Source organism: Mixophyes fleayi, chromosome 2 (genome assembly GCF_038048845.1).
Source record: "Mixophyes fleayi isolate aMixFle1 chromosome 2, aMixFle1.hap1, whole genome shotgun sequence".
Lineage (NCBI taxonomy): Eukaryota > Metazoa > Chordata > Amphibia > Anura > Limnodynastidae > Mixophyes > Mixophyes fleayi.
The window spans coordinates 39,830,069-39,844,812 of record NC_134403.1 but is presented as its reverse complement, the minus strand read 5'-3'; the positions used below and the strand labels follow the sequence as shown (position 1 = coordinate 39,844,812).

The 14,744-nt window shown below is 39.0% G+C and overlaps 1 protein-coding gene across 5 annotated transcripts in view; it reads right to left on the bottom strand.

Annotated features, from left to right (window-relative positions):
• ELMOD1 (ELMO domain containing 1) overlaps positions 1–14,744 on the bottom strand; it is a 140,176-nt gene that overhangs the window by 75,422 nt on the left and 50,010 nt on the right. Inside the window, exon 2 of one of the 5 annotated variants that reach the window (XM_075198829.1) lies at positions 11,389–11,456. The exons of the other annotated variants lie outside the window; for them this stretch is intronic. The gene's annotated coding sequence lies outside the window, so the exon portion shown is untranslated. The remainder of the gene's footprint in view (positions 1–11,388; positions 11,457–14,744) is intronic. 5 annotated transcript variants of the gene reach the window in all.

The window sequence follows — 14,744 nt, the reverse complement described above, 5'->3', positions numbered from 1 at the left end:
TACGGGAAGAGGTGACTCCATCCAGCATTTGCAGCACGCCCTCTGCATATGCTGGAAGGATCACCCACATTCCAGTTACAGATTTGGCTAATGAAGGTGTGAATGTTGTACACCGGGAGGAGGATATTGATGTAGCTGGCGCTGAGGAGGATGTTGATGATTATGATGCAGACAGATACCAAATTGCTTTTCTCAATTTCTATTTATATTCTAGATTATATAACGGCTGAATAGTTTTCTGTTTTACTCCTAGTGGAGAGGGGATCTGATGCAGACAGATACCAAACTGCCTTTGTCCATTTCTTTGTATATTTGAATTTCTAGTTCTACAGTCTATGCAGGCTGCTTTATTTATATTCAACTACAAGTGTAGGGCGGGGGGGGGGGGCATAGATAGCCACCAAAGTAACGTGGTCCATTTAATTTCACTTTCTAGCTCCACAGTCTGTGCAGCCTGCTTTTTTTATCTTCAAAGCATTTATATTTACAAGCCTTGCAATCTAAATTAACTAGAGGTAGTGACGTGGTAGAACTCCAAAAGGCAGTTTGGAAGCCCCTGTACAAACTGGCTCTATTTTTTAACTGAGTTGTCCCCCCTCCAGTGTGTACTCGGAAAGAGTTTTTAGTGCAGCGGGGAACCTGGTCAGTGAGCGGCGAAGGAGGTTGCTTCCTCACAACGTTGAAAAAATGATGTTTATAAAAATGAATAATCAATTCCTCAATGGACTTATACACTGCTGAATCAGTGAACTTTGTAATAGCAGTACCACTGGATTTATACTGCTGAATCAGTGAACTTTGTAATATATCAGTACCACTGGACTTATACTGCTGAATCAGTGAACTTTGTAATATATCAGTACCACTGGACTTATACTGCTGAATCAGTGAACTTTGTAATATCAGTACCACTGGACTTATACTGCTGAATCAGTGAACTTGGTAATATAATATTGCAGTACCAATGGGCTTATACTTCAGGATTGGTTTTGCAAATTTTGTTGTAATTATTTTTTTTTAAAATTATTTTTTTGTATTTTTTTTTATAACTTTTTTTAAATTTTTTAAACACTTGGGAATAATGGGAAAATAACTATGCCCTTAGAAGCACAGGACACAGGACCACTGGACCACTGGACTGAACAGGACACAGCACAGGACCCAGCAGCACCACTGAACTCAAAATTGACAGAGCACAGCACACAGCACCACTGAACTTTTACTGTTGAATGTGTGAACTTGGTAATATTGCAGTACCAATGGGCTTATACTGCGGGATTAGTTTTGCAAATTTTGTTGTTATTAATTTTTTTTTTGTATTTTTTTTTATAACTTTTTTTTATTTTTTAAAACACTTGGGAATAATGGGGAAATAACTATGCCCTTAGAAGCACAGAGCACAGGACACAGCACCACTGGACTGAACAGGACACAGCACAGGACCCAGCAGCACCACTGAACTCAAAATTGACAGAGCACAGCACACAGCACCACTGGACTGATACTGCAGAACACAGCACAGCACAGCACAGCACAGCACAGCACAGCACAGAACTAAACAGCACAGCACAGAACTAAACAGCACAGCACGAGATCTACCAGGACAGAGGACCACCTAACACACCCTCCCTCTACCCTGATCAATGCCCGAGTGAAGATGGCGGCGACTAGCGGGGAATTTATAGGATCCGAGTATCGCGAGATCTGACTGTGGGATTATGACTCACCGCCTCGGTTTCAAGTTTTCATTTGGCACCAATACCCGAATCTGTCTCGGATCCGACTCGAATCGGAAAGGTTCGGGTGGGCTCGGATCCACAAAATCCGAGTGCGCTCATCTCTAATATATATATATATATATATAAAAAACAAACAAACAAACAGATATATAAAATGGCGCTCACAACCACAACGTAATCACAGTACGGTAATATAGTAAGCAGCAGAAAAGTTCCAGATGTAGAATAGCTCAAGTATGAGCGGCAGCCACGATATCCTGTAGCCAGATGGTTAATCCGGAATAAAGACACTGTAACAGAAGACAGGTAGGGCGCCTCAATGTGTATTACCACTTGTATAGTGTAAATGGATGTAATATCATGCGTACCATTAGGTATTGATAGGTCGTCTAGTCAGATGAGGAGGATCCTCTTCATAAATTGTTCCTCCCAGTTGGTAAAATAGTGGACAATGCAAGAAACAGAATACAACATAGAGTAGTATTGTCAGGATGTGTAATCACACCACCTGTGAGATATATACCACCTATGGGACTTCCTTATCGTGCAAAAACACTTATGCCCAGAGATCAACAGTTATACTGTATAGGACACCCATGTGTACCAGCCCAAAAACAGGTATAGAAATATATAAACTGCGTACCAGATGGTTTCTTCAAGTTGGCATATAATCAATCCTTTGAAGGATCAGTTGTATAGTCCCCCTCTTCAAATCTCAGTCATTGGCAGCAATAATGACAAGAAAGGAGGTGTAAAAAGTACAATACCGCTTTATTAAAAAATAAATATAAGCACTTACATCAAGGAGTGCAGATATATGTTAGGATAGTAGGCTCAACGCGTTTCGTCCCAGTACACATGGGTGTCCTATACAGTGTAATTGTTGATCTCTGGGCATAAGTGTTTTTGCACGATAAGGAAGTCCCATAGGTGGTATATATCTCACAGGTGGTGTGATTACACATCCTGACAATACTACTCTATGTTGTATTCTGTTTCTTGCATTGTCCACTATTTTACCAACTGGGAGGAACAATTTATGAAGAGGATCCTCCTCATCTGACTAGACGACCTATCAATACCTAATGGTACGCATGATATTACATCCATTTACACTATACAAGTGGTAATACACATTGAGGCGCCCTACCTGTCTTCTGTTACAATATATATATATATATATATATATACACATATATATATATATATACACATACATACATATATATATATATATATATATATATATATATATATATATATGTATGACATTCGTCAATCCAGTTGGATTCATTCTAACTACACTCTTGTGGTTGATATTGTCGTTGCCTCTACCTAAAATCTCTGGGCGTCCAAACCTTAAAACATCGGTAGGATTTCCCAAAGTTTCTAACTAATCATGAGTAACCACGTGTGGGACCCTATTGATCACTTTATGTCTGTTTGCTTGATTGTGTTGTTTTAGAATAATGCTCTATTTTAAAATGATGATTGTTTTTAGGTTACACAAAAAAAAACCAATAAATATACCAATTTAAACTTTGGCCAATGATTACCGTCCAACCTGTTCCTATTGTACTATAATATATAAAATATATAATAATATTATACCACTTCATGTAAATCCACTGCTAACAGTATAGCACACTGTGAAAGATTCTGCACAAAGTTCCAATACTTATTGAGAACTACACATTAAAATCATTCCCCAAGAAACGGAGAAAGAACAAAAAAAATAAAATAATAAAATTCTTCAATGCAACTGAAATGATTATCTGTCACACTTAGAGGGTGCTTATTAACTTTTGTCAGCAATCATACCAATATATACAAATATATTGCAAGTCTGCAATATCCAAGTTCTCACCTTATCTTCAGCTTTCAAAGATTAAATAAAAAAAAGTACTGTTTTTTCAAACAGAATTTTACAGCAGAAAATAACAGATGTGGGCAAACTAAATGAACCTTTTAGTGCCTAACAGTAAGAATGTATGCCAAGACAAATAGCATATTGATATCATAATTACATGTTATAATTATATATTTCCAGAGCATCATAACTTCTCTTTTGAAGGAGTTGTCCTAATTAATTTACAAATTATTAGTATATTTTAATGGACCTGGGGAGATGATCTCACTGTTATTGGCGTATGAGGATTATGAAGCTTCTGTACATGTTTATGTGAGTTATACTCAATATTGAAAGAAACGTTTTGGGGATAAATTTTACAAGCTGTGGGTTGCCTATAGCAACCAATCAGATTCTAGCTGTCATTTTGTAGAATGTACTTAATAAATAACTAGACTCTGATTGGTTGCTATAGGCAACATCTCCACTTTTTCAAACCCTCAGCTTGATAAATTTACCCCCTGGAGTTTAAAGGAACAGGACAAATGTATGCGTTGTGCAGCACATGATTTATCATTGCCCATGGTCAACAGTAGTTTGACTTCGCCAGTGTTAAGACTTAATATATAATATTCTGTAGAATATAAACATATATATTCAGGTTTAGTGCATGTTGGAGTCCACACTGAGGTCTACCAAGGTCGCCATGCAGGAAGATTTGTGTAACAAGAAAACAGCAGTCCTTTTGAAATTTAGGCTTAACATAGTTTACGAGTGGTCATGTAATCCTGTCAGTTTCTAAACTGGGTGCTGTGCAATTTCTGAAAGAGAAGCACTTTCAACTGACCTACTTCATATTCCGGCACACAGCATTGCACTTTTATCTAACTCTCTTAGACTGCCTCTGGCACGCATTTAAGCAGCAGGTTAAGATGTATAACAATCTGAATCAGACGTTCAGATGTCATTGCTGATCCCATCCGAGAGTCCATTAATAATGAACCATCTTTTTCTGTGCACAGAAGAAGCCGTATCAACCAACAGCTATACACTGCGCTACGTTATTAATAAATAATGCTGCTACAAGGTAACTAAAAACATGAGGAATAAATAATAAACATATGAAGGGGCAATGGAAACGTACAAGGAATTGGAAAGGAGACCATCTAGAAGATAAAGGTCATAAATTCAAACTCTAAATTTAAATCATTGAATGGAACGTATAACTAAGGGTGGGGGCATCAGTGTTTTCCATATTTATATATTGCTTTTTGCACAAACGAGCCAGCTTTAATTATAGATCACAGCTAACCTGTTTTATGAACACTGTGCAATCCAAACCCTTATCTCAATATATCTGTATTAAGGCACAAAGCTAATAACATTTTCAGTTATGCAATCCGCGCACACATTCAGGTCTTTCGGCAATCTTTAAAGCATATGACCTACATACAGGGCCAAACTGCACAGTCGGACAACCGCATTGGAAATCAGGCTCTATACATTCCCCTATTACTTCCTGATTACTTGATGGCCTCCTCCACCTAAGGGTAATTATATAAAATACAGAGTGCTTTTTATGGCATTACCAAGATCTGACAAACAGGAGGGTGGCTGGTTTATGTGATACCATAACCCAGCCACCCACCTCACCTGCTCTTCTCTCCTACTTCTGCTTCCCCGTTTTGTCTATGCCCCTCCCCCTGTGTAGGAGAGGAACATCAGCACCAGCTTGCCTCTATTCTCCTCCTCACATCATGATAATAAAATTGTCATATGAAGCTCACTTCCTTATGAACACACCCATGAGTAGAACGGAGCAGCATGCTCATAACCTGCTTTGTGATCGGGCCGATGTTAGGTGAGGCATCGATAGCTTTTGCTGGGGGTCTCTGGTGAAGAGTCCCCCATGAAAAGCGTGCAGAAGCCTATTTACCATGGACAGCAATGGTACAAGTGTCATAGCTGTCCTTCAATCCCTATATAGAATTTTAAACTCTATCCTTATTGTATACACATGTTCTGTGCTAACTAGTGGAATGCATAAATATAGGGTTTGCTTTTTTAAAGACTTTATTTATTCAAAGTTCAGCAGGCAACAACAAGTAATAACCTTGTGGATAACAGAAAGTAGATGAACACTCCAAAAATAGAGTAAGATGGGTAAATAACACTTAATGTAGGTAGGAGTGAAGGGATACAAAGGTAAAGTTAAAAGTCCATCTAAAAGACTGGCAGGTATAGGTGCAGAACCAGTTTTACCAGAAGGATAAAGAGAGAGAAAGGAAGGAAAGGTTGGACAGTACTTTCAGATAAGAAGGCGGCGTGACCTTTCACCAGAAAGGATAGACAGGAACCTGAAAAAAAAGAAAGGGAGAGGAAGGAGAAGAGTAGAGGGTAAAGGATAGGTTCCAGGTGGTGCAGTACCAAAATGTTAAAAATTACAAGAAGGGGATTTGAATATAAATATAGGAAGCTCAAAGGTGCCCATACTTTGTTCAACGATTTAGATGTGTTGTAAATAATACTTGTCATATATTCCATTTTATAACTGTGCCAGATTCTATCAATGGTCGTCTGAAGCATTGGGGTATGGAGTTGTTTCGAATCAGTAGCTATTTGATATAGGGCACCATAGACTGTGTCTAAACATTTTCCCTTGGTGGACAGTAGCAGACGGGATGCCAAGTGGGAGGAGGAAGTACCTGGTGAAGAAGGAGACATCAATTTGCATCCCAATTATTTGCATAATTGGGATGCAAAGTTACAAAGTTCTATTCAGAATGGGGTTAGTTTGGGGCCTTGTCACCATATATGGAGGAAGGAGCCATCAATCGCACATCCCCGAAAAGAAAACAAATGGACGAAGCAATGAAAATTATATGCAGTTTAGTTGGAACTAAGTACCAATGAAATAAGAGCTTATATGCATTTTCTTTTCTTTTTACACAAAGGGATCTTGAAGGAGTATTAGCTCTTATTCCGTCCCAGTCCTCGCTTTCCAGGGTCTCTCCCAGATTCTCCTCCCGAGCCTGTTCATTTGAGTCTCTGTCATTTGCATATGGGATTTTAAGATAGCAATTTAGAAGGGATATGAGACATTTAGAAGAGGATAGTCAAAGGGAGAGTGACTCAAAAAAGGTCAATGGCCTGAAACTTAAACATGCTTTATTAATTCCTTATTTGCAGATATTTAAAGAAATGTGTATTGGATATGGCAAGTTTTTAGGTCAACAAATGAAGGGAAAGAAAGATCTCTAGTGGTATAATGAAGGTATCAAACACCAGTCCTTTTCAAAGGTTCATAGGATGACAATATACAACCAGGTGGAAATTTAGGATTGTCAAAGAAAGGGATGATAGGAGTAGGATCCAATTTAAATTTTGTACTTGTTTGGTCCCAGACGGATAACGAATGAGCTATAACTGGATGAAGAGTAGCAGGAGACGAAGGAGACATCCAAGCTCTCTGCTTCAATCGAAACCCAGACTCTGGAGGTCATTGGGTGACTTGCACCGCTAAATAATAATGTTTAAAATTGGGAACCCCTAGACCACCACCCTGTGCCGACCTCTGCAAAACAAGGAGTTTAACCCTGGGGCGTTTCCTGCCCCATATAATTTGTTTCGTGTAGTGTTGTAAGAATTTAAATACATAGGGAGGGATATGTATAGCTAAGGCTTGAAAAAGATAAAGAATTCTGCGTAAGATATACATTTTAATTGAGTTTATTTGCCCTACCCAAGAGGTGAGGTGAATTCCAGGTTTCCAAGTCAGGTTTGACTTGGGAACGCAATTTAGGGTAATTAGCTTGGAAGAGCTGGCTGTATTGCTTAGTAATGTAGATGCCTTAATATTTAATATTCTTTTGATACCATATGAAGGGAATTTGTTGGGTGAGAGGTGTTCTAATGTCATATCTGAGGTACAAATCAAGAATTTCTGTTTTTTAGAGGATCGATTTTATAAACACGGCCATAAGTGTTAATGTCTGCAAGATGTGGGGGCAGAGAGGCAGAAGGGTTGGACAGAGTCACAAGGATGTCGTCTACATATAAGGAAATGTTATGATTGGTCTTCCCTAATTTAATCCCTTGAATAGTATTATTAGAGCGAATTTCTGCCACTAATGGTTCAATTAAAAAGGGCGAAGATTAATGGTGAGAGGGGACAACCCTGCCGTGTACAGTTGAAAATTAGAAAAGGGGAAGAAGCGACTTTGTTGACCAGTACCATTGCTCCAGCTGCTTGATGTAAAGCTAATAGACCATCTAAAAAACTTACCAGTAAAGCCCATTGACCTCAGCACCCCAGACATGAAGCACTATGAAATACGATTGAACGCTTTTTCAGCAAACACCATGATCAATGATGATCGTTTATGGAAATGAATAGAGTGCACAAGGTCAACAGCCCGTCTGCTGTTGTCTAAGGTCTGATGGCCTGGTATAAAGTCAGAAGTACAGTCATGGCAATGACAAAAATATTATTTTTATGATGGCAATTTGCATATACTCCAGAATGTTATGAAGAGTGATCAAATGAATTGCAATTAATTTCCCTCTTTGCCACGACAATGAACTTTATCCCAAAAACAACATTTCCACTGCATTTCAGCCCTGCCACAAATGGACCAACTTATGTTAGGTCAGTGATTCTCTAGTTAACACAGGTAAGAGTGCTGACGAGAACAAGGCTGGAAATCCCTCTGTCATGCTAATTAAGTTAGAATAACAGACTGGAAGCTTTAAAAGGAGGGTGGTGCTTAAAATCATTGTTGTTCTTCTGTTAACCATGGTTATCTGCAAGGAAACACATGCAGTCATCACTGCTATGCAAAAAAAGGACTTCAGAGGCAAGGTATTGCTGCTAATAAGATTGCACCTAAATCAACCAATTATATCGGATCATCAAGAACTTCAAGGAGAGGGGTTCAATAGTTGTGAAGAAGGGCAGGACCGTCTCCTAATGTTCATTCAGCTGTGGGATCAGGGCATCACCAGAGCTTGCTCAGGAACGGCAGCAGCCAGGTGTGAGTGCATCTACACGCACAGTGAGGCAATGACTTTTTGGAGGATGGCCTGGTGTCAAGAAGGCCAGCAAAGAAGCCACTTCTCTCCAGGAAAAACATCAGGGACAGACTGATATTCTGCAAAAGGTACAGTGATTGGACTGCTGAGGACTAGGGTAAAGTCATTTTCTCTGATGAATCCCCTTTCAGATTGTTTGGGGCATCTGGATAAATGCTTGTTTGGAGAAGGACAAAGTGAGCGCTACCATCAGTCCTGTGTCATGCCAACAGTAAAGAATCCTGAGATCATTCATGTGTGGGGTTGCTTCTCAGCCAAAGGAGTGGGCTCACTCACAATTTTGCCTAAGAACACAGCCATGAATAAAGAATGGTACTAAAACATCCTCCAAGAGCAACTTTTCCCAACCATCCAAGAACAATTTGGTGACGAGCAATGCCTTTTCCAGCATGATGGAGCACCTTGCCATAAGGCAAAAGTGATAACTAAGTGCTCGGGGAGCAAAACATCAAAATTTTTGGTTTATAGCCAAGAAACTCCCCAGACCTTAATCCCATTGAGAACTTGTGGTCAATCCTCAAGAGGCGGGTGGACAGACAAAAACCCACAAATTCTGACAAACTCCAAGTACTGATTAGGCAAGAATGGGCGGCCGTCAGTATGTGGCCCAGCAGTTGATTGACCGCATGCCAGGGCGAATTGCAGAGGTTTTCAAAAAGAAGGGTCAACACTGCAAATATTGACTCTTTGCATAAACTTAATGTAATTGTCAATAAAAGCCTTTGACACTTATGAAATGCTTGTAATTTTACTTCAGTATACCATAGCAACATCTGACAAAATGATCTAAAAACACTGAAGCAGCAAACTTTGTGAAAACCAAATATTGTGTCATTCTCAAAGCTTTTGGCCATTACTATAGTTGTGTAATTTACGTTCTTAGAGGTAAGGTCCATTTCAGAGCTTGTGCAGAGCTATTTCATGCAAGATATGACACACAAATGGACTTCTGTCCAAACATGAGTCGGGTCCATGGTATTTAGCTAGGAAGAGAATATACAATTTAAAATACTTTAAATTACTTTTACATAAACTTCTAAATGCCTTTTAATATTGAAAAAAAGTGTGTTCACAATTTAGTTTTCCTGTGTGAGTAATTAACTATGAAGATCGATAATATTAATCTTATGCAAGTAATTCTGGCCGATGCTACAACTAGAGGAACATAAGCAGTTGCCTAGGGCCCCGATGTTTATGGAGCCCATGAAATACAGAATTAGTGAAATAATGTTACTCATTAAGTGCTGTTATTTTCCTTGCAGTGTCCCCACCGGCTGTTGGCATAAATATTATAATTTGGTCTTTAACAAATATCAGAAATGGGAAAAAATATGAAAACAAACTTTGCTATAAACTTCTATATTTAGCATAACTGTTTAGAATTCTGACTAAGTCGTTGCTGATTTGATAAGCTCTAAACCCATCAACTGCCTAGTCAGAATAAACACAGGTATGCTCTATGTGTTCAGTATTACAGTTTATAACACATATAAAAGTCTAAATTCTAATTACTTATGTGATATTAAAGATTAAAATAAAAAAAAGTATATTATGTTTTTTGCAATGAATTTATTAATAAAATGAACAATAGCGCTTCATTAAAGTGATTGTCCACTTTTATGATACCACTCTCTTTTGACCCGTCCATATAGTAAATGGTGCGGATCACCCCACCTCCAATGCTACTGAGGCTGACAAGTGGTGTGTGTGAGTACAGAATGGATTCAGTCCTCTTATAATGTTAGTATGCAGTGCTTATGAGCTTTATGTGGCTTCAAGTAACGAGCATGAAGTATAAATACCCTCAAGAAACGAGTATGAAGTATAAATACCCTCAAGTGAGTATTAAGTATAAATACCCTCAAGCAACGAGTGGGTGTATAACGATCAATTAGAAATCAGCAGTGTGAACGGTGACACCTGCAGGATATAAGATGATGGTGCAACTCATGAATGAAAATAGATAGCATTTCACTTGCAAGTTTTGAGTGAAAGATTAAATTGCACCTGTTAACTACACACAGTATTAGTAGACATATTGTGGACTGAAATAAAATGCATGGGAATACAGCCTTTAAATTCACTAGGAACGAGAGAACTTCACTGAAACGCAAAATGGAGTTCCTAGTGAACTACGCTGCATTTTCATGTATATTGGCTCAGGCCATAAAAACTGTATATATTGTAGCATAGGCAAACCGAGGGGGGTTTCCTAGTGCCTGGAAACCCGCTCCAAGCCTGGGGCACTGTATAATTGAGGTGGCTGGACCCTGCTCCCGCTTCACACGGCTCTGCTTGAAAAGGACCTAACAGTAGTGCACGCAGCATTGCCCATGTATATTATGGGGATAGGAAGAGTTGGAGAGCAGCCAAGCACTGTCTTAAATTATAGCCATGCCCCGATGCATGCTGGTCACACCCACTGGCGGCGTGGTGTGGAAACTCCCCTCTACAAATCCTGCGTTTGCCCCTGTGTAGTATATATTGTATTATACTGTATATATTTAATTAAGGATGAGTAACTAGTAAAGACAAGTTTTCACATAATACTGCTTGTACTGATCACTATTCAGATCTTTCATTACATATGCAGCCATTTGCACCAATTCATACACGTACAAACCAGAATCACATTTAGTAAACGGCTTATCATTGGCATAAAAGCTGTTAGTGACAGGAACAGGAGAGGGTCTTACTACCTACAGTTACCTGTAAATTATTGAACTGTTTCTCTTGGTCTATAGTTGTTTGCATCAAAAATGCACGGAGTCAGCACTCTATGGAAAAAAAATCATAATGCAGTTATGCTTTTTTAGCAATCTCTTATGTTTTTTACCCTATATTGTACTAGCAAACTTAGGAAGTTTTCAGGGCAATCAGCACTTCTGTGAACCACTAGTGGGCATTCTCTACACTCACCCAACTTACCTGAAGGCCCGCCATTGGTCTTTCATTCTATAGCACAGGCTTTTATTAGTACCCTCTATAGTAATAGAAATTAAATCAATAGTATTGTCTTAGGAAAGACAAAACAACACATTGTAATTGGGTCTATAATTTGCATCAAGACAACTGTAATACAAAACTGAGACAGTTTTCTTTCAGTCACCACAAAGTCATGTTACCTGCTGCAAATGTTAGAAGATTTTACCTCATGAGGGGAAGCCTGAGGGAAGATAAATGTTCATATCCGGAATGTAATCTAAGAGAATCCGTTTATTTACATGCTGTGTAAACAATGAAACCTAACAACATGATTTTCACAAACCTTTAAATATTTATAAAGAAAATACATAAACAGTCAGACGTGACTGAAAAATTTATATAAAAAACTCAGCGTGCGTTATTTACATTACCAGGTACTATAGTCAAACAGATTGGCTAGGTTCTGACATACATATGTATTTCTTTAAGCTTGGGAGAAGCTGTTTTCTGTTTTGGATAAACAAATATGACTTTTGACAGGTGTTTTTGTATTTGAGGGGGAGGGTGGGGCAGGCTTAAGGTTCAGTAGACACATCCCCAGGGGAAGTTGCATTCGCTAACGTTCCATGGTCATAGTGTGTGCAGTTTCCACACTTCAAATGTGAGAAAAAATGGTAACAGCAATCACACCACCATAATTAATTTTCCCAATGAAGTTACTTAAAGTGTAAATTTGTAGTGCTGGTCACTATCAGGAAATAGTTGTGAGAATAATCGATTTAGCATTTAGCAGACCTGCATTTGTTAAAGCCATCTGGTGCAATACTCTATATGTCATTTTCTCCATTTTAGGTGTGTTTTGCCTCATATTTTGTACATTTGTGTCTGAGATAACATGTGAGGGAAATTACTTACTCAGCCAAATAGATTTACTCACCTGTGTATGATTAAAGAAATCCTGAAATCATGACCTGTCAGAGGTACTTAAGGGACCAGGGGGTAAATGTATGAATCTCCGGATTCTTCATCTCCGGCGTGTTCAGCCTCTTCAGCGCTTAAATTTAAAGCGGCGCTGCATTGTAAAGGGAAGTTTCTCTTTACAATGCAGCGCCGCTTTAAATTTAAGAGATGAAGAATCCGGAGATTCATACATTTACCCCCAGGTCTGGGAAACATTGGTTTAGATCAGGGTTTCCCAACAGTGCAGGTTTTCTGGATCACATGTGACATAATTAGGACCACCTGTGGATCTGTTACAATGTGTCAGTCAGTAATGAATACACCTGTGCTCTAGCAAGGAGATATGGAAAACATGCACTGTTGGGGAGCCCTGAGGACTGGGTTTGGGAAACCCTGGTTTAGATTAATACCAACATTAGCAATTCTGCAGGATGTGGAGGCATTTTCATTGTTGGCCAAAAGACACATTGATTCAGTAAGGGAAATATGATACATTACAGAAGACCTTCTCCTGTGTATACAAACCCTGCAACCTAAGCAATATTTAGCACAAGCTCAACAAAATGAAAAGTAAAATAATACATCTTACATAATTAGAAATAACAGCAGAATTTTGAAAAAAACCCCAAAACAAATAAAAACAAAACAGAAACAAAATGTAGCTGTTAGTAAAAAGTACTAATGTATACCAATATAAAATTATACAAAATTAACAAAGGAAATGATTACCAAAGTATTATAATGAAACAATTACAATGATGCATAGATGCCTTGGGCAACACGGTGGCTTAGTGGTTAGCACATCTGCCTCACAGCACTGGGGTCATGAGTTCGATTCCCGACCATGGCCTTAGCTGTGTGCAGTTTGTATGTTCTCCCCGTATTTGCATGGGTTTCCTCCAGGTTCTCCAGTTTCCTCCCACACGCCAAAAACAGACTAGTAGGTTAATTGGCTGCTATCAAATTGACCCGTGTGTGTGTGTTAGGGAAATTAGACTGTAAGCTCCAATGGGGCAGGGACTGATGTGAGTGAGTTCTCTGTACAGCGCTGCGGAATTAATGGCGCTATATAAATAGATGATGATGATGATGATGATGATGATGTTACAGCTTAAGTGAATATAGAGACTCTCTTGGGCTCAAATGTTGTTACTGCAGGATTATTCCCTTTCTTAATGCATGATGTTGTCATAAGGAGAGATTTTCCCTACTTCTGAAAGTTCTGGGAAATCCATATGGCTACAGGGGTGAATAGCCCATATCAATTTTGATAATTCAGTTGACAGTGGCAGTGGGCACTCGGAATCCCCTAAACCATTTAATTTTGCAAATATGGCAAAAGTGTAGGGTCTCTTCTCAGGCAGCCCGATTACCCTTGTGAAAGCTTAGTGGTTAACACTTCTGCCTCACAGCACTGGGGTCATGAGTTCAATTCCCGACCGTGGATTTATTTGTGAGTTTGTATGTTCTCCCCGTGTTCCCGTGGGTGTCCTCCAGGTGCTCCAGATTCCTCCCACACTCCAAAAACATACTGGCAGGTTAATTGACTGCTATCATATTGACCCTAGTCTGTCTGTGTGTATGTTGTGGAATTTAGACTGTAAGCTTCAGTGGGGCCAGGACTGATGTAAGCGAGTTCTCTGTACAGCGCTGCAAAACTAGTACCACTATATGAATAGGTGCTGCTGCTGACTAAATTAACCCCTTGGTGCTATTATTCTGTAAGCTACAATAGAGTACATTATATATATTTACATAAACACAGAGATACATGTTGAAGAGTATCCTGTCCATAAAGGCTTACAAGGAAGAGAGATTGGTTCTAGAAACACAAAAGGATAGGGAAGTGACATGCAAGTTGGCCTAGGTAATGATTGGGTTTTTGAATGGTCCGATACTGTCAGGGTCCGGACCCACAATCACACTCTTACTCGCTGTGACGGAATATAATACGCCTGGTTATAAAAAGAAATTATATTAAAACGAAACCTCAATTAACACATAAGTGAGTGACTGCTAAGACTGTGAATGTCACCTCCTGGTGTTATACTGTTTGCTTGAGCAATTTCTGGTACCAGGCAACTATTCAAAACTGCTGTGTGAGATTGGCTACACACTGTATTAATTACACTTGTAATCTAAATATCCAGACTTGCTAGATTCTACAAAATCAAAAAGAT